We start from the raw sequence: 27,332 nt of genomic DNA on the forward strand, positions 1-27,332 counted from the left end.
ATAACCATCTTCTTAATAAAAACAACAATCTTCTTAATGAACAACTCTCTTCTTAATAAAAATATCTTCTTAATAAAAACAACTATCCTATAAAAAAACAACTATCTTCTTAGTAAAAAACTATCTTCTTAAAAAGGAAACTTATCTTCTTTAAAAAACTATCATCTTAATAAAAAACTATCTTCTTATTTAAAAATCTATCTTCTTAAACTATCTTCTTCCTAAAAACAACAAACTTCTTAAAAAGTGAATAATGTAAAACATATTTACAGAAAAAGGTGAAAAACATATGTACAGGTGGCCGATGCCATGGCCGGCAGGTCCGTCAGTCCTGGAAGAAAAGCAAGGGCACGGTCAGTGCAGTCGGGCCCTGCTGGGTGTTCCCTGTGCCCCCAGCCTGGCACACCCAGCAGGTGACCCCGGGGCAGGGCATGGCCAGTACGTGCCTGTTCTGCTGCTGGGGGACTGTCCTCATCCCAGCACCATGTCCTCCTCCTCATCTTGCTGGTCGACATCCATGTCCTCCATCTCCTCCACCACATCGATCTCCATCTCTTCTTCCAGCTCTTGGATGTCCACCTCCATCATCTTCTCAGTGTCCACCACAACGTCCACATCCATCTCTTCCTCCGTATCTCCAGCAATCTGTGTAAGGGAGCACAACCTCAGAGAGGGGTCCCTGTCCCACACCAGCCCCACTGAGCTCCAGCCTTCCTTGGAAGTCAGGGGTTTCCCACCTCCATGGATTGGCACTGTACCTTCACTGGGAGGAGGTTGCCCATCCTGCTGGGATGGCTGCAGAACTCCAGACGGCAGGGAGAGTCCAGGACTACCAAGTCTTTTTGGGATCACCTGACGAGCTTTCCCTGGGAGCTGCTCACAGATCGCTGTCAGCAGGGGAATGGCTGCGTTGTGCTCGTCGCCGGGCCCTGGCAGTTCCACATGGAACACGGGCACAGCTCTGGCAGCTCTGATGTCACAGGAGCTGTGGGACCACTCCACTGGGGGCGATGGGGTTATGAAATGATGGGATCCTGGACTGGTTTGTCTTTGGAGGGACCCTAAAAATCATCTTGTTCCAACATGACCAGCCTCCCAGCAGACCAGGTTGCTCAGAGCCCCATCCAAGCAAGCCGTGAATGTTCCCAGGAATAGGGCATCCACAGTCTCTCTGCACAGCCCCTGCCAGGGCCTCACCACCATTGGTGCAAAAATACATCTTCCTAAATCAAATCAAACCTGAATCCCCCTCCTTCAGTGTAAAGCCATCCCCTCTTCTCCTCTCCTTCCAGGAGTGAACACTGTCCCCAGCTTTCCTCTGGGCCCCTTCGGCTCCTGCCCGGCCACACTGAGGCCTCCCCGGGGCCTTCTCTTCTCCCGCCTCAGCAACCCCAACGCTCTCAGCCTTTCCTCAGGGCACAGGGGCTCCAGCCCTCGCAGCGTCTTTGGGGCCTCCTCCCCACTGGCTCCAGCAGCTCCACAGCTCAGCACCCCAGAGCTGGAGGCCGGGAGGAGCCCTGCGGGGGCTGCAGCTTCCTGGGGAACAGGGGGAATGTTGGGTTATCCCTGGACAGCAACTAAACGCACTCCTGTGCTGAGGGATAAAATCCCCGGAGCGAAGCCTGTGCTGGGCAGAGTCCTGCTGCCATGGGCTGTTCTGTGTGGAGTCTGCAGGGATGTGTTGGGAGCAGATCCCGTCTGTCCCCTGGGCCCAGCTCCCAGCCCGGAGCGGCTCCATGAGGTGCCTGGGCCGGGCCGTGGGTCCATCCCCCAGCTCAGCTCTCAGCTCCCTGTGCTCCCACAAGCCCAGGCTCCAAAGCAAACCCTGGCAATGGGGACACAGTGTCCGTGCCCTGCTGGCTCCCTCCAGCTGAGGCTGTGCCTGCAGCATCCTGGGGAGCCCCCAGAACAAACATTTTCCCCAGGGATTTCTGGAGAAGGAGCAAAAACCAGAGTCCCCTGTGCTGACGCTCCCTCTGGGCCGGCTCCAGCCCCTCGGGGTGCCTGGGGGAAGGGGGTACCCCCAGCCCAGTGCACCCTCCTCAGCACTGGGGCCACCCAGGGAAGAGCCATTGAGGAGGCTCTGCAGGACCACACAGGCACGGCCCTGCTCCCACATGGGATCCCAGGGCACTGGGCCCTGTCGGATTGGCCTCTACAGATCCCAAGTACGTGCAAAGCAATTGCCAGGAGAGTGGGACCTCTGTCAGTGGGACCCCTCTGAGCACAGGGACCCCACACTAGGAGTGGCCATTCCAACACCCCCAGACACCTCCAGCCCTGGGAACCCGGAGCAAGTGGAAACCAGAACTCTGCAAAAGCTGCGAGCGCCCAAAGCAAACACGAAGAGAGCTGGGGTGTGAAAACAATGATTATTTATTTACAGAAGAGCAACAAAACCAATGAACAACACAACATATTCAAATTATAAGAATCTTTATTACAACAATGGTCTACAAAACACATTTAAATTCTAAGGGTGTCTTTAACAACAATAGTCTATGAAACGTATTTGCAGAAAGACAGCAAAACAACAACATATAAAACATATATTCAGAATGTATTTACATTATAAGAACAATAATATTCCTAATAGAAACAGTCTTCTTAATAAAAGTAACAATCTTCCTTATAAGAACAACAACCTTCTAAAGAAATACAACAATCTTCTAAAGAAATACAACAATCTTCTAATTAAATCAACTATCTATAAAACATATTTATGGCCGATTCCATGGCCGGCAGGTCCGTCAGTCCTGGAAGAAAAGCAAGGGCACGGTCAGTGCAGTCGGGCCCTGCTGGGTGTTCCCTGTGCCCCCAGCCTGGCACACCCAGCAGGTGACCGTGGGGCAGGACCTGGCCAGTACGTGCCTGTTGTGCTGCTGGGGGACTGTCCTCATCCCAGCACCATGTCCTCCACCTCGTCCTCTTCATCCACTTCCATCTTGTCCACATCCTCCTCCACATCCAATTCCATCTCCTCCTCCACATCCACTTCTACATCGATCTCCATCATCTCCTCCATATACAACACAACATCCACTTCCATTAGCTCTTCACTGTCTATCTGACCCTGCAGCAGGGAGCACAACCTCAGAGAGGGGTCCCTGTCCCACACCAGCCCCACTGAGCTTCAGCCCACCTGGCAGTCAGGGGTTTCCCCCCTCCAAGGAATGGCACTGTACCTTCACTGGGACAAGGCTGCACATCCTGCTGGGATTGATGATGAGCTCCAGAGAACAGAGAGAGTCCAGGACCGACGAACTCTCAGGGATCCCCTGTCGGTGCGCTGGGAGCTGCTCAAGATTCACTGGCAGCAGGGCAATGGCGGCGGCGTGCTCGCCGGGCCCATGGAACGCGGGAAAAGCTCTGGTAGATATGATATGGAACGGCGGGACCAATTCATGGGCGGGGATAGTGTTTATGGTATGATGGGAGTTCCAGTTTCTTCGGCTTGGAAGGGAGCCAAAAGCCATCTTGTTTCTACCTGACCAGCCTCCCACCAGACCAGGTGGTCCTTGATGGGGCATCCACAGCCTCTCTACACAGTCTGTGCCAGGCCCTCACCACCCTCACAGGAAACAATATTTTCCTAACATCAAATCTAACCCTCCTCTCTGTCACTTTGAGCCCATTCCCCCTTCTCCTGTCACTACAGTTGCTGACCAAGAGTCACCCTCCGGCTTCCTTGGAGGCCCCTTCCCACATGGGAAGGTTTCTCCCAGGTCTCCACACAACCTTCTCTTCTCCAGGCTGAACAGCCCCAACTTTGCCAGCCTGTCTGCAGAAGGGAGGTGCTCGAGTGCCCTGAGCCCCTTGGTGGCCTGGTCTGGCCTTGCTGCAGCAGTTGCCTGGCCTTGTTGTGTCGGGGACCCCAGAGCTGGAGGCCGCACTGCAGCTGGGGTCTGCTGAGAGCGCAGCAGAGCGGCAGAACCCCCCCTGCCCTGCTGCCCCCAGGGCTGGGGATGAGCCCAGGACACGGGACCGGGGGGTCTGGGCTGAGAGGGCACATTCTAAGGGTCAGGATAATAATAACCTATGAAATGTATTTACAGAAGGACAATAAAACGACAACATATAAGACACGTCTCCAGAATTTATTGACATTTTCAGAATTTTCTAAATACAACCAGCATTCCTCTTTACAGAAACGACAGTCTTCTTTATGAAAACAGTCGTAATAACAACAATCTTCTTGATAAAAACTACTATCTTCTCAATGAAACAACTATCTTCTTAATAAAAAACTGTCTTCTAAAAAGAAACCTCCTCTTCTTAATAAAACTACCTTCTTAATAAAAAACTATCTTCTTAATTAAAAATCTATCTTCTTAACCTATCTTCTTTATAGAAACAACAAATTTCTTAAAAAGTCAACAATAGAAATCATATTTACAGCACAACAAGGAACAGTGTGAAAGACATATGTACAGGTGGTCGATTGCATGGCCGGCACATCCATCAGTCCTGCAAGAAAAGCAAGGGCACGGTCAGTGCAGTCGGGCCCTGCTGGGTGTTCCCTGTGCCCCCAGCCTGGCACACGCGGTAGGTGACCCTCCCAAAAACTGAATACAAATGGAAGATTCCTCCCAGACAAAAGGTGCCACCACACAAAGCTCTTGCTGCCCACAGAGTGCCCAGGCTGCCCCACCAACTGCACCTGAAAGCCAAAGGTTCCAGGTTTTCTGTCCTGGGGGAAAGGGCTGCTGTTCCCTTTTTTCAGCCCTGCACTGCAATTGCTGCTCCCACCTCCCCAGAACTGAATACAAACGAAGATTCCTCCCAGACAAAAGGTGACACCACAGAAAGCTCTGGCTGCCCATGGAATACCAAGAGTGGCCCACCACCTGAACATGAGAGACAAAGGGTAAAGGGCTGAACTGCCCTCATTCTGTTTTTGAAGCCCTCCACTTAAATTGCCAGTCCTACTCCACAAAAACACAGACAGTCACAGACCTACCTCACAGACCATCAGACAGAGCTGGGAGGGTGGCTGTGTTCTTCCTGCTCTCCCTGCCCAAAGTGCCCTGCCACGTCCTCACTGACATGCCACACCCCTGTTTGCCTCCTCCTGTTGGCCACACTCCAGGTCGTTTGTACTCCCTGGACCAGTTTATGTCACCCAGAAACGACCTGGACTCCATCCCCTGGTGAGTTGATTAGGCCTCGCAAGGCAGCTGGGCACAGCTGGGCTGAGCTGGGAGCAGTTTCTCCCTGCAGTTTAAATCTCCCACAGACACTCTCAGCTCCATCCAATGATCAGATGATTAGAGCTTGCAGGGTGGCTGGGCTGAGCGTGGAGCAGCTTCTCCATGGACTATAAATCTCCGACAAAGAACCTTGGCTTCTCCCTTGGTCACCTCAGAAAGCCTCGAAGGGCAGCTGAGCTGAGCTGGTCTGCTCAGATGCCAGGACAGAGAGCACTTGCTGCCCATGGAGTGCCGAGGCTAGCCCACAAACTGCACCAGAAACCACGAAGGTAAGGGTTTTCTTTCCAGGGGAAAAAGACTGATGTTTGCTTGCAGGTATCATAGAGCTGAAATAGGAAGTCCAGCTCCAAAAATTGAATATGGATGAGAATATCTCCTAGACAAAAGGTACCAGGACAGAAAGCACTTGCTGCCCATGGAGTGCCTGGGCTGTCCCACCAACTGCACCACAAAGCAAAACAGTAAGTGCTTTCTTATCTGTGGAAAAGCGATGTTGTTGAATTTCAGGAATCCTGTGCTGAAATGGACAATCTGACTCTCAAAATTGCATACGGACGAAGATTCCTCCCAGACAAAAGGTGCCAGGACAAAAAGCTCTTGCTGCCAATGGAGTGCCCAGGCTGGGACACCAACTGCACCAGAGAGCCAAGGGTTTCAGGCTTTCTCTCCTGGGGATAAGGGCTGTTTGCTTTTTTCAGCCCTGTGCTCAAACTGCCAGTCTTGGGCAGGGAATGGCCAGTACATGGCTGTCCTGCTGCTGGGGGACTGTCCTCATCCCAGCACCATGTCCTCCTCCTCATCTTCGTCATTGACATCCATGTCCTCCATCTCCTCCACCACATCGACTTCCATCTCTTCTTCAAACTCTTGCACATCCACCTCCTTCATCTCTCCTGTATCCAAAATAACATCCACATCCATCTCTTCCTCCGTATCTCCGGCAGTCTGTGTAAGGGAGCACAAGCTCAGAGAGGGGTCCCTGTCCCACACCAGCCCCATTGAGCTCCAGGGGAAGTCAGGGGTTTCCCACCTGCATGGATTGGCACTGTACCTTGACTGAGAGCAGGCTGCACAGGGTCCTGTCCAAGTGGTCCTAGAATGTTCCCAGGGATGGGGCAGCCACAGCCTCTCTGCACAGTCCCTGCCAGGGCCTCACCACCCTCCCAGGAAACAATATTTTCCTAACATCAAATCTAACCCTCCTCTCTGTCAGTTTGAAGCCCTTGTCCTGTCACTACAGTTGCTGACCAAGAGTCACCCTCCGGCTTCCTTGGAGGCCCCTTCCCACACGGGAAGGTTTCTCCCAGGTCTCCACACAACCTTCTCTTCTCCAGGCTGAACAGCCCCAACTTTGCCAGCCTGTCTGCAGAGGGGAGGTGCTCGAGTGCCCTGAGCCCCTTGGTGGCCTGGTCTGGCCTTGCTGCAGCAGTTGCCTGGCCTTGTTGTGTCGGGGACCCCAGAGCTGGAGGCCGCACTGCAGCTGGGGTCTGCTGAGAGCGCAGCAGAGCGGCAGAACCCCCCCTGCCCTGCTGCCCCCAGGGCTGGGGATGAGCCCAGGACACGGGACCGGGGGGTCTGGGCTGAGAGGGCACATTCTAAGGGCCCATGGAACAACAGTCTTTGACATGTATTTACAGAAGGACAATAAAACGACAACATATAAGACGTGTCCAGAATTTATTGACATTTTCAGAATTTTCTTAATAAAACCAGCACTCTTCTTTATAGAAACGACAGTCTTCTTGATGAGAACAGTCTTAATATCAACAACAATCTTCTTATTAAAAACAATTTTCTTCTTAATAAAAATATCTTCTTAATAAAAACAACTATCTTCTAAATAAAACAACTATCTTCTTAAGAAAAAGCTATCTTCTTATAAAGGAAACTTATCTTCTTAAAAACTATTTTCTTAATAAAAAACTATCTACTTAAAAATCTATCTTCTTAAACTATCTTCTATAGAAAAACAACAAACTTCTTAAAACTTCACTAATATAAAACGTATTTACAGAAAAACTGAGAAAAGGGTAAATAACATATGTACAGGTGGCCGATGCCATGGCCGGCAGGTCCGTCAGTCCTGCAAGAAAAGCAAGGGCACGGTCAGTGCAGTCGGGCCCTGCTGGCCGTTCCCTGTGCCCCCAGCCTGGCACACCCAGCAGGTGAGCCCGGGGCAGGGCATGACCAGGACGGGCCTGACCTGCTGATGGGCTGGGGTGTCCTTATCCCAGGATCATGGCCTCCTCCTTCTCGCCTTCCTCCTCTACTTCCATCTCCTCTTCATCATCCTCTTTCATGTCCACCTCCATCTCCTCTACATCGTCTTTTAGATCTCTCGCCAGGTCCACTTCCATTGGCTCTTCGGTGTCTCTCTGACCCTGCAGCAGGGAGAACAACCTCAGAGAGGGGGTCCTGTCCCACTCCAGCCCCACTGAGCTCCTGCCCACCCGGGCAGTCAGGGGGTTCCCACCTCTATGGATTGGCACTGTACCTTCACTGGGAGGAGGTTGCCCATCCTGCTGGGGTGGATCACAAGACCCAGACTGCAGGCAGAGTCAGGACTGACGGACAGAGCAGGGATCACCTGAAAACACTCCACTGGGAGCAGGGTGAAGGGTGGTCTCAGACCACCTGCGCTGGGAGCTGCTGAGGGTTCGCTGTCAGCAGGGGAATGGCTGCGTTGTGCTCGTCGCCGGGCCCTGGCAGTTCCACATGGAACACGGGCACAGCTCTGGCAGCTCTGATGTCACAGGAGGTCCAGGGCCACTCCGCAGTGGGAGACTGGGATTCTCGAATGCTCAAATCCTTGAATGGTTTGGCTTGGCAGGGACACGAAAAATCATCTTGTTCCAACCTGGTCAACCTTCCACCACACCAGGTTGCTCAGGGCTCTGTCCAAGTGGGCCTTCAGTGTTCCCAGGGATGGGGCATCCTCAGCTTCTCTGCACAACCTGTGCCAAGGGCCTCAATACCCTCCTTGCAAAATAAAACCTCCCTAAAGCAAATCACACCTAAATCCACCTCCTTCAGTGTGAAGCCATCGCCCCTTCTCCTCTCCCCAGGCCCTGCTGAACACTCTGTCTCCAGCTGTCCTCTGGCTTTCATAGCCAATAGGAACCTGCATTGATTGTCCCTGTCTTTTGCTCTTGGCAATGGACCTGAGGACACCTGGATCATCTTTTCCCCCTGAATTCTTGATACTCACATAGATACTTATTTTCTCTTTCTTTAAAACTTTATATTTTTCTTCCTTTTTTTCTAACAAGAAAAGGGCTGGGCTGAGGTTCAGGAGTGTCCAGCAATTCCCCCTTGCCCACTCCCTGCTCCCACAGCCCTGCCTTCCCCAGCCCTGCCCCTGCCAGCATCGCATCCCCCGGCACTCTCTGCAGCACCCACGGCTCCCACACCCTGCACCCCCTCCAGGACCCTGCACCCATGGGGCCCATGGCACCCCAGAACCAGCACCCTCACACCAAGGTCCCCCGGGTTCTCCCCAACACAGCCTGTGCTGCCCACTCCACGTGTCCCCTGAGTGGGGGACATGGGCCCGTGCCCGCTGCCAGCAGCAGGAATCCGGGCAGGGCAAGGATCCCTCGCGGGGCTTTGGGTTTCTTCCACGGCCCAGGGCAATGCCATGGGGATGGGAAACAAAGCCTGGAGTGCTTGGAGCTTCAAAGCCTTAAACAGCAGCCCCTCCAGCTCCAAAACCTTCTCCCCACATCCTGCCTCCAGCCATTCCCAAGGCTGCCATGGCCTTCGGGACATCCCTTGGCATTTGGCCTCCCTGGGGCCTGATCCCGGCTGTCACCCCACCAGTCCCTTTGGCTGCAGCAGGAAGGGCAGCAGGAGCTTTCCTGCCTGCTTTGGGGCAGCTCTGCAGGGGCTGCTCATGTCAGACCCCCCTGTGTGCTGGGGACAGCTTTGCTCTTGGGGACACCGCTCTGCCCCAGCCCAGCAACACCAGCAGTGCCCAGGGCCGCCACCTTCCCAAGGGGGACCCCTCTGGGCACAGGGACCCCCAGCGCGGGGGGGCCGTGCCAGCACCCCCAGACAATGGAGTTACACAAGGACAATAAAACAACAACACAGCAAACATCTATACAGAATGGATTTACAGTATAAAATCTTTATATAAACAGGAATCTTCTTAGTAAAACCAAAAATCGTCTTTATAAAACCAACACTCTTCTTTAAAGAAACAACTATTTTCTTTATAGAAACAACAACCTTCTCAATAAAAAGAGCCTCTTCTATCTTCTTAAAAAACAACTATCTTCTTATTAAAGACAGCTATCTTCTTATTAAAACAACCACCTTTTTAATAAAACAACTGTCTTCTTATAAAACACTATCTACTTAATAAACAATCTTCTTATAAAAAAATCAATTTCTTAATAAAACAACTATCTTCTTTATAGAAACAAATATTTTCTTGAAATATCAAAAATGTAGAACATATGTACAAAAAAACAGGAATCAACTTGGAAAACATATGTACAAGTGGCCAATTCCGTGGCCGGCACGTCCGTCAGTCCTGCAAGAAAAGCAAGGGCACGGTCAGTGCAGTCGGGCCCTGCTGGCCGTTCCCTGTGCCCCCAGCCTGGTCCACGCTGGGCACAGCGGGACTCTGGCGCCAGGCCTGAGCCCGGCTGGGGATGGGAGCCGGGCCCCAGGCGCTGGCACGGGGCTTGTGCGGCCCAAAGCAGGCGCAGGGCAGGCCGGGGCTGGGGGCTGTGCTGCCGCAATCCAGGGCACGGGGCACCGTGTCCCTGAGCGGGGCCACCCAGCCCAGCCCCGGCCTGCCGGCAGGTGACCCACTGGCCCCGGGGCAGGGCATGGCCAGGACGGGCCTCACCTGCTGCTCATGGGGGACTCTCCTCATCCCAGCACCATGGCCTCCTCCTTTTCACCTTCCTCTTCCACGGCCATCTCTTCTTCCTCTTTCATGGCCACCTCCATCTCCTCTCCATCGCCTTTGCTCTCTCTCGCCATCTCCACCTCCGCTGGCTCTTCGCTGGCTCTCTCAACCTGCAACAGGGAGAACAACCTCGCAGAAGGGGCCCTGTCCCACCCCAGCCCCATTGAGCTCCAGCCCACCTGGGCAGTCACTTGGTGCCCTCCTCCGTGGATTGGCACTGGACATTCACTGGGACAAGGCTGCACATCCTGCTGCCATGGATCCCAACACCCAGACTGCAGGCAGAGTCAGCACTGACACATGGCACAGGGAGCAGCTGGGGACAGTCCAGAGGGAGCAGGGGGAAGGGGACTCTTGGAACAAAAGCTGGTCGGGGCAGAGGGTGCGCTGGGAGCTGCTCAGGGATGGCTGGCAGCAGGGGAATGGCTGCGTTGTGCTCGTCGACGGGCCCTGGCAGTTCCACATGGAACACGGGCACAGCTCTGGCAGCTGGGATGTCACAGGAGGTCCAGGGCCACTCCGCACTGGGGAAGGGGATCGTGGAATGATGGGATCCTTGAGTGGTTTGGCTTGGGACAGACCCTACAAATCATCTTGTTCCAACCTGACCAAGTTGCTCAGGGCCACGGCCAAGTGGGCCTTCAATGTTCCCAGGGATGGGGCAGCCACAGCCTCTCTGCACAGCCCCTGCCAGGGCCTCACCACCCTCCCAGGAAACAATATTTTCCTAACATCAAATCTAACCCTCCCCTCTGTCACTTTGAAGCCCTTGTCCTGTCACTACAGTTGCTGACCAAGAGTCACCCTCCGGCTTCCTTGGAGGTCCCTTCCCACACGGCAAGGTTTCTCCCAGGTCTCCACACAACCTTCTCTTCTCCAGGCTGAACAGCCCCAACTTTGCCAGCCTGTCTGCAGAGGGGAGGTGCTGGAGTGCCCTGAGCCCCTTGGTGGCCTGGTCTGGCCTTGCTGCAGCAGTTGCCTGGCCTTGTTGTGTCGGGGACCCCAGAGCTGGAGGCCGCACTGCAGCTGGGGTCTGCTGAGAGCGCAGCAGAGCGGCAGAACCCCCCCTGCCCTGCTGCCCCCAGGGCTGGGGATGAGCCCAGGACACGGGACCGGGGGGTCTGGGCTGAGAGGGCACATTCTAAGGGCCCATGTAATGACAATAATCTTTGACATGTATTTACAGAAGGACAATGAAACAACAACATATAAGACACGTGTCCAGAATTTTTTGACTTTTTTTGAATTTTCTTTATAAATCCAGTATTCTTCTTTATAGAAACTACAGTCTTCTTGATGACAACTATTTTATTATAATAACCATCTTCTTAATAAAAACAACAATCTTCTTAATGAACAACTCTCTTCTTAATGAAAATATCTTCTTAATAAAAACAACTATCCTATAAAAAACCAACTATCTTCTTAGTAAAAAACTATCTTCTTAAAAAGGAAACTTATCTTCTTTAAAAAACTATCATCTTAATAAAAAACTATCTTCTTATTTAAAAATCTATCTTCTTAAACTATCTTCTTCCTAAAAACAACAAACTTCTTAAAAAGTGAATAATGTAAAACATATTTACAGAAAAACGTGAAAAACATATATACAGGTGGCCGATTGCATGGCCGGCAGGTCCGTCAGTCCTGGAAGAAAAGCAAGGGCACGGTCAGTGCAGTCGGGCCCTGCTGGGTGTTCCCTGTGCCCCCAGCCTGGCACACCCAGCAGGTGACCCCGGGGCAGGGCATGGCCAGTACGTGCCTGTCCTGCTGCTGGGGGACTGTCCTCATCCCAGCACCATGTCCTCCTCCTCATCTTGCTGGTCGACATCCATGTCCTCCATCTCCTCCACCACATCGATCTCCATCTCTTCTTCCAGCTCTTGGGTGTCCACCTCCATCGTCTCCTCTGTGTCCACCACAACGTCCACATCCATCTGTTCCTCAGTATCTCCGGCAGTCTGTGTAAGGGAGCACAACCTCAGAGAGGGGTCCCTGTCCCACACCAGCCCCACTGAGCTCCAGCCTTCCTGGGAAGTCAGGGGTTTCCCACCTGCATGGATTGGCACTGTACCTTCACTGGGAGGAGGTTGCCCATCCTGCTGGGATGGCTGCAGAACTCCAGACGGCAGGGAGAGTCCAGGACTGACAAGTCTTTTAGGGATCACCTGACGAGCTTTCCCTGGGAGCTGCTCACGGATCGCTGTCAGCAGGGGAATGGCTGTGTTGTGCTCGTCGCCGGGCCCTGGCAGTTCCACATGGAACACGGGCACAGCTCTGGCAGCTGTGATGTCACAGGAGCTGTGGGACCACTCCACTGGGGGCGATGGGGTTATGAAATGATGGAATCCTGGACTGGTTTGTCTTTGGAGGGACCCTAAAAATCATCTTGTTCCAACCTGACCAGCCTCCCAGCAGACCAGGTTGCTCAGAGCCCCATCCAAGCAAGCCTTGAATGTTCCCAGGAATAGGGCATCCACAGTCTCTCCGCACAGCCCCTGCCAGGGCCTCACCACCATTAGTGCAAAAAAACATCTTCCTAAATCAAATCAAACCTGAATCCCCCTCCTTCAGTGTAAAGCCATCCCCCCTTGTCCTCTCCCTGCAGGCCCTGCTGAACACTCTGGCCCAGCTCTCCTCTGGGCCCCTTCAGCTCCTGCCCGGCCACACTGAGGCCTCCCCGGGGCCTTCTCTTCTCCCACCTCAGCAACCCCAACGCTCTCAGCCTTTCCTCAGGGCACAGGGGCTCCAGCCCTTGCAGCACCTCTGGGGCCTCCTCCCCACTGGCTCCAGCAGCTCCACAGCTCAGCACCCCAGAGCTGGAGGCCGGGAGGAGCCCTGCAGGGGCTGCAGCTTCCTGAGGAACAGGGGGAATGTTGGGTTATCCCTGGACAGCAACTAAACGCACTCCTGTGCTGAGGGATAAAATCCCCGGAGCGAAGCCTGTGCTGGGCAGAGTCCTGCTGCCATGGGCTGTTCTGTGTGGAGTCTGCAGGGATGTGTCGGGAGCAGATCCCGTCTGTCCCCTGGGCCCAGCTCCCAGCCTGGAGCGGCTCCATGAGGTGCCTGGGCCGGGCCGTGGGTCCATCCCCCAGCTCAGCTCCCAGCTCCCTGTGCTCCCACAAGCCCAGGCTCCAAAGCAAACCCTGGCAATGGGGACACAGTGTCCGTGCCCCGCTGGCTCCCTCCAGCTGAGGCTGGGCCTGCAGCATCCTGGGGAGCCCCCAGAACAAACATTTTCCCCAGGGATTTCTGGAGCAGGAATAAAAGCCAGAGTCCCCTGTGCTGACGCTCCCTCTGGGCCGGCTCCAGCCCCTCGGGGTGCCTGGGGGAAGGGGGTACCCCCAGCCCAGTACACCCTCCTCAGCACTGGGGCCACCCAGGGAAGAGCCATAGAGGAGGCTCTGCAGGACCATGCAGGCACGGCCCTGCTCCCACATGGGATCCCAGGGCACTGGGCCCTGTGGGATTGGCCTCTACAGATCCCAAGTACGTGCAAAGCAATTGCCAGGAGAGTGGGACCCTCTGAGTACAGGGACCCCACACTAGGAGTGGCCATTCCAACACCCCCAGACACCTCCAGCCCTGGGAACCCGGAGCAAGTGGAAACCAGAACTCTGCAAAAGCTGTGAGTGCCCAAAGCAAACACGAAGAGAGTTGGGGTGTGAAAACAATGATTATTTATTTACAGAAGAGCAACAAAACCAATGAACAACACAACATATTCAAATTATAAGAATCTTTATTACAACAATGGTCTACAAAACACATTTAAATTCTAAGGGTGTCTTTAACAACAATAGTCTATGAAACGTATTTGCAGAAAGACAGCAAAACAACAACATATAAAACATATATTCAGAATGTATTTACATTATAAGAACAATAATATTCCTAATAGAAACAGTCTTCTTAATAAAAGTAACAATCTTCCTTATAAGAACAACAACCTTCCAAAGAAATACAACAATCTACTAAAGAAATACAACAATCTTCTAATTAAAACAACTATCTATAAAACATATTTATGGCCGATTCCATGGCTGGCAGGTCCGTCAGTCCTGGAAGAAAAGCAAGGGCACGGTCAGTGCAGTCGGGCCCTGCTGGGTGTTCCCTGTGCCCCCAGCCTGGCACACCCAGCAGGTGACCGTGGGGCAGGACCTGGCCAGTACGTGCCTGTTGTGCTGCTGGGGGACTGTCCTCATCCCAGCACCATGTCCTCCACCTCGTCCTCTTCATCCACTTCCATCTTGTCCACATCCTCCTCCACATCCAATTCCATCTCCTCCTCCACATCCACTTCTACATCGATCTCCATCATCTCCTCCATATACAACACAACATCCACTTCCATTAGCTCTTCGCTGTCTCTCTGACCCTGCAGCAGGGAGCACAACCTCAGAGAGGGGTCCCTGTCCCACACCAGCCCCACTGAGCTTCAGCCCACCTGGCAGTCAGGGGTTTCCCACCTCCAAGGAATGGCACTGTACCTTCACTGGGACAAGGCTGCACATCCTGCTGGGATTGATGATGAGCTCCAGAGAAGAGATAGAGTCCAGGACCGACGGGACTCTCAGGGATCCCCTGTCGGTGCGCTGGGAGCTGCTCAAGATTCACTGGCAGCAGGGCAATGGCGGCGGCGTGCTCGCCGGGCCCATGGAACGCGGGAAAAGCTCTGGTAGATATGATATGGAACGGCGGGACCAATTCATGGGCGGGGATAGTGTTTATGGTATGATGGGAGTTCCGGTTTCTTCAGCTTGGAAGGGAGCCAAAAGCCATCTTGTTTCTACCTGACCAGCCTCCCACCAGACCAGGTGGTCCTTGATGGGGCATCCACAGCCTCTCTACACAGTCTGTACCAGGCCCTCACCACCCTCACAGGAAACAATATTTTCCTAACATCAAATCTAACCCTCCTCTCTGTCACTTTGAAGCCCGTGTCCTGTCACTACAGTTACTGACCAAGAGTCACCCTCCGGCTTCCTTGGAGGCCCCTTCCCACACGGCAAGGTTTCTCCCAGGTCTCCACAAAACCTTCTCTTCTCCAGGCTGAAGAGCCCCAACTTTGCCAGCCTGTCCGCAGAGGGGAGGTGCTGGAGTGCCCTGAGCCCCTTGGTGGCCTGGTGTGGCCTTGCTGCAGCAGTTGCCTGGCCTTGTTGTGTCGGGGACCCCAGAGCTGGAGGCCGCACTGCAGCTGGGGTCTGCTGAGAGCGCAGCAGAGCGGCAGAACCCCCCCTGCCCTGCTGCCCCCAGGGCTGGGGATGAGCCCAGGACACGGGGGGGTCTGGGCTGAGAGGGCACATTCTAAGGGCCTGGATAATAATAACCTATGAATTGTATTTACAGAAGGACAATAAAACGACAACATATAAGACACGTCTCCAGAATTTATTGACATTTTCAGAATTTTCTAAATACAACCAGCATTCCTCTTTACAGAAACGACAGTCTTCTTTATGAAAACAGTCGTAATAACAACAATCTTCTTAATAAAAACTACTATCTTCTCAATGAAACAACTATCTTCTTAATAAAAAATTCTCTTCTAAAAAGAAACCTCCTCTTCTTAATAAAACTACCTTCTTAATAAAAAACTATCTTCTTATTTAAAAATCTATCTTCTTAAACTATCTTCTTTATATAAACAACAAATTTCTTAAAAAGTCAACAATAGAAATCATATTTACAGAACAACAAGGAACAGGGTGAAAGACATATGTACAAGTGGCCGATTGCATGGCCGGCACATCCATCAGTCCTGCAAGAAAAGCAAGGGCACGGTCAGTGCAGTCGGGCCCTGCTGGGTGTCCCCTGTGCCCCCAGCCTGGCCCACGCGGTAGGTGACCCTCCCAAAAACTGAATACAAATGGAAGATTCCTCCCAGACAAAAGGTGCCACCACACAAAGCTCTTGCTGCCCACAGAGTGCCCAGGCTAGCCCAGCAATTGCACCTGAAGCCAAAGGTTCCAGGCTTTCTTTCCTGGGGGAAAGGGCTGCTCTTCCCTTTTTTCTACCCATCACTGCAATTGCCGGTCCCACTTCCCCAAAAACTGCATACAAATGAAGATTCCTCCCAGACAAAAGGTGCCACTACAGAAAGCTCTTGCTGCCCACAGAGTGCCCAGGTTAGCCCAGCAATTGCACCTAAAGCCAAAGGTTCCAGGCTTTCTTTCCTGGGGAAAAGGGTTGCTGTTCCCTTTTTTCAGCCCTGCACTGCAATTGCTGCTCCCACCTCCCCAGAACTGAATACAAACGAAGATTCCTCCCAGACAAAAGGTGACACCACAGAAAGCTCTGGCTGCCCATGGAATACCAAGAGTGGCCCACCACCTGAACATGAGAGACAAAGGGTAAAGGGCTGAACTGCCCTCATTCTGTTTTTGAAGCCCTCCACTTAAATTGCCAGTCCTACTCCACAAAAACACAGACAGTCACAGACCTACCTCACAGGCCATCAGACAGAGCTGGGAGGGTGGCTGTGTTCTTCCTGCTCTCCCTGCCCAAAGTGCCCTGCCACGTCCTCACTGACATGCCACACCCCTGTTTGCCTCCTCCTATTGGCCACACTCCAGGTCGTTTGTACTCCCTGGACCAGTTTATGTCACCCAGAAACGACCTGGACTCCATCCCCTGGTGAGCTGATTTGGCCTCGCAAGGCAGCTGGGCACAGCTGGGCTGAGCTGGGAGCAGTTTCTCCCTGCAGTTTAAATCTCCCACAGACACTCTCAGCTCCATCCAATGATCAGATGATTAGAGCTTGCAGGGTGGCTGGGCTGAGCGTGGAGCAGCTTCTCCATGGACTATAAATCTGCGACAAAGAACCTTGGCTTCTCCCTTGGTCACCTCAGAAAGCCTCGAAGGGCAGCTGAGCTGAGTTGGTCTGCTCAGATGCCAGGACAGAGAGCGCTTGCTGCCCATGGAGTGCCGAGGCTAGCCCCACAAACTGCACCAGAAACCACGAAGGTAAGGGTTTTCTTTCCAGGGGGAAAAGACTGATGTTTGCTTGCAGGTATCATAGAGCTGAAATAGGAAGTCCAGCTCCAAAAATTGAATATGGATGAGAATATCTCCTAGACAAAAGGTACCAGGACAGAAAGCACTTGCTGCCCATGGAGTGCCTGGGCTGTCCCACCAACTGCACCACAAAGCAAAACAGTAAGTGCTTTCTTATCTGTGGAAAAGCGATGTTGTTGAATTTCAGGAATCCTGTGCTGAAATGGACAATCTGACTCTCAAAATTGCATACGGACGAAGATTCCTCCCAGACAAAAGGTGCCAGGACAAAAAGCTCTTGCTGCCAATGGAGTGCCCAGGCTGGGACACCAACTGCACCAGAGAGCCAAGGGTTTCAGGCTTTCTCTCCTGGGGATAAGGGCTGTTTGCTTTTTTCAGCCCTGTGCTCAAACTGCCAGTCTTGGGCAGGGAATGGCCAGTACATGGCTGTCCTGCTACTGGGGGACTGTCCTCATCCCAGCACCATGTCCTCCTCCTCATCTTCGTCATTGACATCCATGTCCTCCATCTCCTCCACCACATTGACTTCCATCTCTTCTTCAAACTCTTGCACATCCACCTCCTTCATCTCCTCTGTGTCCACCACAACATCCACATCCATCTCTTCCTCCGTATCTCCGGCAGTCTGTGTAAGGGAGCACAAGCTCAGAGAGGGGTCCCTGTCCCACACCAGCCCCATTGAGCTCCAGGGGAAGTCAGGGGTTTCCCACCTGCATGGATTGGCACTGTACCTTGACTGAGAGCAGGCTGCACAGGGTCCTGTCCAAATGGGCCTTCAATGTTGCCAGGGATGGGGCAGCCACAGCCTCTCTGCACAGCCCCTGCCAGGGCCTCACCACCCTCCCAGGAAACAATATTTTCCTAACATCAAATCTAACCCTCCTCTCTGTCAGTTTGAAGCCCTTGTCCTGTCACTACAGTTGCTGACCAAGAGTCACCCTCCGGCTTCCTTGGAGGCCCCTTCCCACACGGGAAGGTTTCTGCCAGGTCTCCACAAAACCTTCTCTTCTCCAGGCTGAACAGCCCCAACTTTGCCAGCCTCTCTGCAGAGGGGAGGTGCTGGAGTGCCCTGAGCCCCTTGGTGGCCTGGTCTGGCCTTGCTGCAGCAGTTGCCTGGCCTTGTTGTGTCGGGGACCCCAGAGCTGGAGGCCGCACTGCAGCTGGGGTCTGCTGAGAGCGCAGCAGAGCGGCAGAACCCCCCCTGCCCTGCTGCCCCCAGGGCTGGGGATGAGCCCAGGACACGGGACCGGGGCGTCTGGGCTGAGAGGGCACATTCTAAGGGCCCATGGAACAACAACAGTCTTTGACATGTATTTACAGAAAGACAAAAAAACGACAACAGATAAGACATGTCTCCAGAATTTATTGACATTTTCAGAGTTTTCTTAATAAAACCAGTGCTCTTCTTTTTAGAAACGACAGTCTTCTTGATGACAACAGTCTTAATATCAACATCTTCTTATTAAAAACAGTTGTCTTCTAAATAAAAATATCTTCTTAATAAAAACAACTATCTTCTAAATAAAACAACTATCTTCTTAAGAAAAAGCTATCTTCTTAAAAAGGAACCTTATCTTCTTAAAAAAACTATAATCTTAATAAAAAACTATCTTCTTAAACTATCTTCTATATAAAAACAACAATCTTCTTAAAACGTCACTAATATAAAACGTATTTACAGAAAAACTGGGAAAAGGGTGAATAACATATGTACAGGTGGCCAAAGCCATGGCCGGCAGGTCCGTCAGTCCTGGAAGAAAAGCAAGGGCACGGTCAGTGCAGTCGGGCCCTGCTGGGTGTTCCCTGTGCCCCCAGCCTGGCACAACCAGCAGGTGACCCCGGGGCAGGGCATGGCCAAGACGGGCCTGACCTGCTGATGGGCTGGGGTGTCCTTATCCCAGGATCATGTCCTCCTCCTTCTCGCCTTCCTCCTCTACTTCCATCTCCTCTTCATCATCCTCTTTCATGTCCACCTCCATCTCCTCTACATCGTCTTTTAGATCTCTCCCTATGTCCACTTCCATTGGCTCTTCGGTGTCTCTCTGAGCCTGCAGCAGGGAGAACAACCTCAGAGAGGGGGTCCTGTCCCACTCCAGCCCCACTAAGCTCCTGCCCACCCGGGCAGTCAGGGGGTTCCCACCTCTCTGGATTGGCACTGTACCTTAACGGGGAGGAGGTTGCCCATCCTGCTGGGGTGGATCACAAGACCCAGACTGCAGGCAGAGTCAGGACTGACGGACAGAGCAGGGATCGCCTGAAAACACTCCACTGGGAGCAGGGTGAAGGGTGGTCTCAGACCACCTGCGCTGGGAGCTGCTGACGGTTCGCTGGCAGCAGGGGAATGGCTGCGTTGTGCTCGTCGCCGGGCCCTGGCAGTTCCACATGGAACACGGGCACAGCTCTGGCAGCTCTGATGTCACAGGAGGTCCAGGGCCACTCCGCAGTGGGAGACTGGGATTCTCGAATGCTCAAATCCTTGAATGGTTTGGCTTGGCAGGGACACGAAAAATCATCTTGTTCCAACCTGGTCCACCTTCCACCACACCAGGTTGCTCAGGGCTCTGTCCAAGTGGGCCTTCAATGTTCCCAGGGATGGGGCATCCTCAGCCTCTCTGCACAACCTGTGCCAAGGGCCTCAATACACTCCTTGCAAAATAAAACCTCCCTAAAGCAAATCACACCTAAATCCACCTCCTTCAGTGTGAAGCCATCGCCCCTTCTCCTCTCCCCAGGCCCTGCTGAACACTGTCTCCAGCTGTCCTCTGGCTTTCATAGCCAATAGGAACCTGCATTGATTGTCCCTGTCTTTTGCTCTTGGCAATGGACCTGAGGACACCTGGATCATCTTTTCCCCCTGAATTCTTGATACTCAAATAGAGACTTATTTTCTCTTTCTTTAAAGCTTCATATTTTTTTTTCTTTTTTTTCTAACAAGAAAAAGGCTGGGCTGAGGTTCAGGAGTGTCCAGCAACTCCCCCATGCCCACTCTCTGCTTCCACAGCCCTGCCTTCCCCAGCCCTGCCCCTCCCAGCATCGCATCCCCCGGCACTCTCTGCAGCACCCACGGCTCCCACACCCTGCACCCCCTCCAGGACCCTGCACCCATGGGGCCCATGGCACCCCAGAACCAGCACCCTCACACCAAAGGCCCCCGGTTCTCCCCAGCACAGCCTGTGCTGCCCACTCCACGTGTCCCCCCGAGTGGGGGACATGGGCCCGTGCCCGCTGCCAGCAGCAGGAATCCGGGCAGGGCAAGGATCCCTCACTGGCCTTTGGGCTCTTCCACGGCCCAGGGCAATGCCATGGGGATGGGAAACAAAGCCTGGAGTGCTTGGAGCTTCCAAGCAGGTACCCCCAGCCTGGGGGGGCTGTGCCAGCACCCCCAGACAACCGAGTTACAGAAGGACAATACAACAGGAACACATTAAACATCTATACAAAATGTATTTACATTATAAGAATCATTAGGAAAACAAGAATCTTCTTATAAAAATAACAATCTTCTTTATAAAAACTATCTTCTTAAGAAAAAAACTGTCTTCTTAATAAAAAACTACCATCCTAAAAAACCCCTTTCTTCTAAATAAAACTTCTTGATAAAAAACATCTTCTTAATTAAAAAAATTATCTTCCTAAATAAAATCTATCTTCTTCTTATTAAAAAATACTTTCTGAAAAAACAACTATCTTCTGTAAAAAACAACTATCTTCTTTCTAAAACCCACTATTTTCTTCAAAAATCAAAAGTATAAAATGTATGTACAGAAAAACAGGAAACAACGTAGAGAACATATGTACAGCATGGCCGATTCCGTGGCCGGCACGTCCGTCAGTCCTGCAAGAAAAGCAAGGGCACGGTCAGTGCAGTCGGGCCCTGCTGGCCGTTCCCTGTGCCCCCAGCCTGGCCCACGCTGGGCACAGCGGGACTCTGACGCCAGGCCTGAGCCCGGTTGGGGATGGGAGCCGGGCCCCAGGCGCTGGCACGGGGCTTGTGCGGCCCAAAGCAGGCGCAGGGCAGGCCGGGGCTGGGGGCTGTGCCGCCGCAATCCAGGGCACGGGGCAGGCACCGTGTCCCTGAGCGGGGCCACCCAGCCCAGCCCCGGACTGCCGGCAGGTGACCCGCTGTCCCCGGGGCAGGGCATGGCCAGGACGGGCCTCACCTGCTGCTCATGGGGGACTCTCCTCATCCCAGAATCATGTCTTCCACCTCATCTTCTTCATCGACTTCCATATCCTCGATCTTGTCCACCACATCAACTTCCATCTCTTCCAAAGTCTCTTCAACATCCACATCCATACTCTCCTCCATATCGAACACCACGTCTACTTCCATGGCTTCCTCTCTGTCTCTCTGACCCTGCAGCAAGGGAGAACAACCTCAGAGAGGGGTCTCTGTCCCAAACCATCCCCACAGGGGATGGCATCCCAGGTAGTCATGGGGTGCCCACCTCCATGGAATGGCACTGTACCTTCACTGGGACAAAACTGCACATCCTGCAGGATCGATGCTGAGATCCAGTCAGCAGGGAGAGTTCCGGACTGACGGACTATCAGGGAGCTGGTAAGGATAGGGAGCTGGGAGCAGGAGGAAAAGTGGTCTTGGAGCACGTGACAGGGGTTCGCTGCGAGCTGCTGAAGGTTCGCTGGCAGCAGGGGAATGGCTGCGTTGTGCTCGTCGCTGGGCCCTGGCAGTTCCACATGGAACACGGGCACAGCTCTGGCAGCTCTGATGTCACAGGAGGTACAGGACCCCCCCACTCCGCAGTGTGGGATGGAGACTGCAGAATGATGGAATCCTGGACTGGTTTGACTTGGAAGGGACCCTAAAAATCATCTTCTTCAAGCTTGAACAACCTTCCACCGCACCAGGTTGCTCAGGGCCCTGTCCAAGCAAGCCTTGAACATTCCCATGGATGGGGCATCCACAGCCTCTCTGAACAGCCCCTGCCAGGGCTTCAACACCCGCAGTGCAAAAGAACATCTTCCTAAAGCAAATCAAAGCTGAGTCCTCCTCCTTCAGTGTAAAGCCATCCCCCCTTGTCCTCTCCCCACAGGCTCTGCTGAACACTCTGGCCCAGCTCTCCTCTGGGCCCCTTCAGCTCCTGCCCGGCCACACTGAGGCCTCCCCGGGGCCTTCTCTTCTCCCGCCTCAGCAACCCCAACGCTCTCAGCCTTTCCACACAGCACAGGGGCTCCAGCCCTCGCTGCATCTCCCGTTCTGCCTTGCTGGGCAACATCCACTTCTCTGGCCACTTGGCTCATCCTCAGCTCCGTGCTCACAAGGGTCTTTTGGCTTTTCCAGGGGAGCAAGGAATGTTCAGCAGATCTTTCCAACATTCACACCAAGCCCAGAAAGGCTTCATTGAAACTTCTTTTCCCATCAACCGTTCTCCTCCCAGCAGGATCCTTCTTCAGGACACTCACACCAAACCAGGCTGTAGAACCAGGGCAGCTTGTCCAAGCCAGGGGATCCAGTGAGACACCCCCGGGGCCTGTGCTCAGCTCAGGGATGCCCAGCCCAGCCACAGAGCTCAGCTGTGCTGGTGAAAAACCACCCACACACCCTCAAACACCTCGTCGGACACGCTCATGTCCCCCAGCCCCTCCCCAACACAGCCTGTGCTGCCCCCCCGAGTGAGGGACATGGGTCCGTGCCCGCTGCCAGCAGCAGGAATCGGGCAGGGCAAGGATCCCTCACAGGGCTTTGGGCTCTTCCACGGCCCAGGGCAATGCCATGGGCATGGGAAACAAAACCCAGAGTGCTTGGAGCTTCAAAGCCTTAAACATCAGCCCCTCCAGCTCCAAAACCTTCTCCCCACATCCTGCCTCCAGCCATTCCCAAGGCTGCCATGGCCTTCAGGGCATCCCTTGGCATTTGGCCTCCCTGGGGCCTGATCCCGGCTCTCGCCCCACCAGTCCCTTTGGCTGCAGCAGGAAGGGCAGCAGGAGCTTTCCTGAGAGTGCAGCAGAGCAGCAGAACCCCCCCTGCCCTGGGGGCGAACCCAGGACACAGGGGGAAGGTGGTCTGGGTTGATAGGGCACATTCTAAGGGCCCATGGAACAACCACAGTCTTTGACATGTATTTACAGAAGGACAATAAAATGACAACAGATAAGACACGTATACAGAATTTATTGATATTTTCAGAATTTTCTTATAAAACCACCATTCTTCTTTACAGAAACAACAGTCTTCTTGATGACAACAATTTTAATATCAACAACCATCTCTTTAATAAAAACAAGAATCTTCTTAATGAACAACTCTCTTCTTAATAAAAATATCTTCTTAATAAAAACAACTATCTTCTAAATAAAACAACTACCTTCTTAAAAAAAACCTATTTTCTTAAAAAGAAACCTTATCTTCTTTAAAAAACTATGATCTTCATAAAAAACTATCTTCTTAAATAAAAATGTATCTTCTTTAAAAGAAAACTTATCTTCTTAAAAAAGCAATTGTCTTATCAAAAAACTATCTTCTTATTAAATATCTATCTTCTTAAACTATCTTCTCTATACAAACTACAATCTTCTTAAAAAGTGAATAATAGAAAACGTATTTACAGAAAAAAGTTAATAACATATGTACAAGAGGCCGATTGCATGGCCGGCAGGTCCGTCTGTCCTGGAAGAAAAGCAAGGGCACGGTCAGTGCAGTCGGGCCCTGCTGGGTGTTCCCTGTGCCCCCAGCCTGGCACACCCAGCAGGTGACCCCGGGGCAGGGCATGGCCAGTACGTGCCTGTTGTGCTGCTGGGGGACTGTCCTCATCCCAGCACCATGTCCTCCTCCTCATCTTCCACATCGACATCCATGTCCTCGACCTCCTCCACCACATCGACTTCCATCTTGTCTTCAGTCTCTTCGATGTCCACCTCCATCATCTCCTCTGCATCCACCACAACGTCCACATCCATCTGTTCCTCTGTATCTCTGGCAGTCTGTGTAAGGGAGCACAACCTCAGAGAGGGGTCCCTGTCCCACACCAGCCCCACTGAGCTCCAGCCTTCCTTGGAAGTCAGGGGTTTCCCACCTCCATGGAATGGCACTGTACCTTCACTGGGAGGAGGTTGCCCATCCTGCTGGGATGGCTGCAGAGCTCCAGATGGCAGGGAGAGTCCAGGACTGATAAGTCTTTTAGGGATCACTTGCTGAGCGTTCCCTGGGAGCTGCTCAGGGCTCGCTGTCAGCAGGGGAATGGCTGCGTTGTGCACGTTGCCGGGCCCTGGCAGTTCCACATGGAACACGGGCACAGCTCTGGCAGCTCTGATGTCACAGGAGTTGCGTGGCCACTCCACAGTGGGGATGGGGATCATGGAATGATGGAATCCTTGAGTGGTTTGGCTTGGGACAGACCCTACAAATCATCTTGTTCCAACCTGACCAAGTTGCTCAGGGCCACGGCCAAGTGGGCCTTCAATGTTCCCAGGGATGGGGCAGCCACAGCCTCTCTGCACAGTCCCTGCCAGGGCCTCACCACCCTCACAGGAAACAATATTTTCCTAACATCAAATCTAACCCTCCTCTCTGTCAGTTTGAAGCCCTTGTCCTGTCACTACAGTTGCTGACCAAGAGTCACCCTCCGGCTTCCTTGGAGGCCCCTTCCCACACGGGAAGGTTTCTGCCAGGTCTCCACACAACCTTCTCTTCTCCAGGCGGAAGAGCCCCAACTTTGTCAGCCTGTCTGCAGAGGGGAGGTGCTGGAGTGCCCTGAGCCCCTTGGTGGCCTGGTGTGGCCTTGCTGCAGCAGTTGCCTGGCCTTGTTGTGTCGGGGACCCCAGAGCTGGAGGCCGCACTGCAGCTGGGGTCTGCTGAGAGCGCAGCAGAGCGGCAGAACCCCCCCTGCCCTGCTGCCCCCAGGGCTGGGGATGAGCCCAGGACACGGGGGGGGGGGTTCTGGGCTGAGAGGGCACATTCTAAGGGCCCATGGAACAACAATAGTCTTTGACATGTATTTACAATAAAACGACAACATATAAGACGTGTCCAGAATTTATTGAGATTTTCAGAATTTTCTTAATAAAACCAGTACTCTTCTTTATAGAAACGACAGTCTTCTTGATGACAACAGTCTTAATATCAACAACAATCTTCTTATTAAAAACAATTTTCTTCTTAATAAAAATATCTTCTTAATAAAAACAACTATCTTCTAAATAAAACAACTATCTTCTTAAGAAAAAGCTATCTTCTTATAAAGGAAACTTATCTTCTTAAAAAACTATTGTCTTAATAAAAAACTATCTTCTTACTTAAAAATCTATCTTCTTAACCTATCTTCTTATAAAAACAACAAACTTCTTAAAAAGTGAACAGTAGAAAACGTATGTACAGAAGAAACAGGAACAAAGTCAAAAACATATGTACAGGTGGCCGATGCCATGGCCGGCAGGTCCGTCAGTCCTGCAAGAAAAGCAAGGCCACGGTAAGTGCAGTCAGGCCCTGCTGGGTGTTCCCTGTGCCCCCAGCCTGGCACACCCAGCAGGTGACCCCGGGGCAGGGCATGGCCAGTACGTGCCTGTCGTGCTGCTGGGGGACTGTCCTCATCCCAGCACCATGTCCTCCTCCTCATCTTGCTGGTCGACATCCATCTCCTCGATCTCCTCCACCACATCGACCTCCATCTCTTCTTCAGACTCTTGGGTGTCCACCTCCATCATCTCCTCAGTGTCCAACACAACGTCCACATCCATCTCTTCCTCGGTATCTCCGGCAGTCTGTGTAAGGGAGCACAACCTCAGAGAGGGGTCCCTGTCCCACACCAGCCCCACTGAGCTCCAGCCTTCCTTGGAAGTCAGGGGTTTCCCACCTCCATGGATTGGCGCCGTACCTTCACTGGGAGGAGGTTGCCCATCCTGCTGGGATGGCTGCAGAGCTCCAGACAGCAGGGAGAGTCCAGGACTGACAAGTCTTTTCGGGATCACCTGACGAGCTTTCCCTGGGAGCTGCTCACAGTTCGCTGTCAGCAGGGGAATGGCTGCGTTGTGCTCGTCGCCGGGCCCTGGCAGTTCCACATGGAACACGGGCACAGCTCTGGCAGCTCTGATGTCACAGGAGCTGTGGGACCACTCCACTGGGGGCGATGGGGTTATGAAATGATGGAATCCTGGACTGGTTTGTCTTTGGAAGGACCCTAAAAATCATCTTGTTCCAACCTGACCAGCCTCCCAGCAGACCAGGTTGCTCAGAGCCCCATCCAAGCAAGCCTTGAATGTTCCCAGGAATAGGGCATCCACAGTCTCTCTGCACAGCCCCTGCCAGGGCCTCACCACCATTAGTGCAAAAAAACATCTTCCTAAATCAAATCAAACCTGAATCCCCCTCCTTCAGTGTAAAGCCATCCCCTCTTCTCCTCTCCTTCCAGGAGTGAACACTGTCCCCAGCTTTCCTCTGGGCCGCTTCAGCTCCTGCCCGGCCACACTGAGGCCTCCCCGGGGCCTTCTCTTCTCCCGCCTCAGCAACCCCAACGCTCTCAGCCTTTCCTCAGGGCACAGGGGCTCCAGCCCTTGCAGCACCTCTGGGGCCTCCTCCCCACTGGCTCCAGCAGCTCCACAGCTCAGCACCCCAGAGCTGGAGGCCGGGAGGAGCCCTGCGGGGGCTGCAGCTTCCTGAGGAACAGGGGGAATGTTGGGTTATCCCTGGACAGCAACTAAACGCACTCCTGTGCTGAGGGATAAAATCCCCGGAGCGAAGCCTGTGCTGGGCAGAGTCCTGCTGCCATGGGCTGTTCTGTGTGGAGTCTGCAGGGATGTGTCGGGAGCAGATCCCGTCTGTCCCCTGGGCCCAGCTCCCAGCCCGGAGCAGCTCCATGAGGTGCCTGGGCCGGGCCGTGGGTCCATCCCCCAGCTCAGCTCCCAGCTCCCTGTGCTCCCACAAGCCCAGGCTCCAAAGCAAACCCTGGCAATGGGGACACAGGGGCTATTTGGGGATCCTCTGGGCAGTGCAGGTTACAAACCACAGTTTCTCAGGAGGTTCATTGAAAAACAATTTTTACTTGCACACTTTAGAACATCGAGATAGATTAAGGCAGTTGGCAACGCTTGGACTTGATTTTTGGGTTCCAATGTATTTTGGGGAGAAGAAGGTAGGAGAAGAAAAAGACAGAGAGGAAAAGGAGAGAAAGGTAGATAGTCACCGGTCTTGGATCCAGCAGGTTTATCTCCAGTGCATGGGAGCACACCAC

General features: G+C 52.9%; 2 long non-coding RNA genes across 4 annotated transcripts; one reads left to right on the top strand and one right to left on the bottom strand.

Annotated features, from left to right (window-relative positions):
• The first annotated feature begins 218 nt into the window (after positions 1-218).
• Positions 219-25,711, top strand: LOC127477918 (uncharacterized). Of its 3 annotated transcripts, none has more exons than XR_007907067.1 (3): positions 219-297; positions 7,260-7,375; positions 25,635-25,711. It is a non-coding gene; the product is annotated as an uncharacterized LOC127477918 (long non-coding RNA). The 3 variants fall into 3 exon arrangements; XR_007907065.1 differs by lacking the exon at positions 25,635-25,711 and adding an exon at positions 18,981-19,092; XR_007907066.1 differs by lacking the exon at positions 25,635-25,711 and adding an exon at positions 11,861-11,910.
• On the bottom strand, positions 20,938-21,877 carry LOC127477919 (uncharacterized). Its single transcript, XR_007907068.1, has 3 exons — positions 21,618-21,877; positions 21,309-21,505; positions 20,938-20,983 (listed from the first exon to the last, which is right to left on the bottom strand). It is a non-coding gene; the product is annotated as an uncharacterized LOC127477919 (long non-coding RNA).
• Positions 25,712-27,332: the final 1,621 nt, after the last annotated feature.

The sequence above is a fragment of the Manacus candei genome, unplaced genomic scaffold, assembly GCF_025592945.1.
Source record: "Manacus candei isolate 608988 ecotype Guabito, Panama unplaced genomic scaffold, ASM2559294v1 h1tg000057l, whole genome shotgun sequence".
Lineage (NCBI taxonomy): Eukaryota > Metazoa > Chordata > Aves > Passeriformes > Pipridae > Manacus > Manacus candei.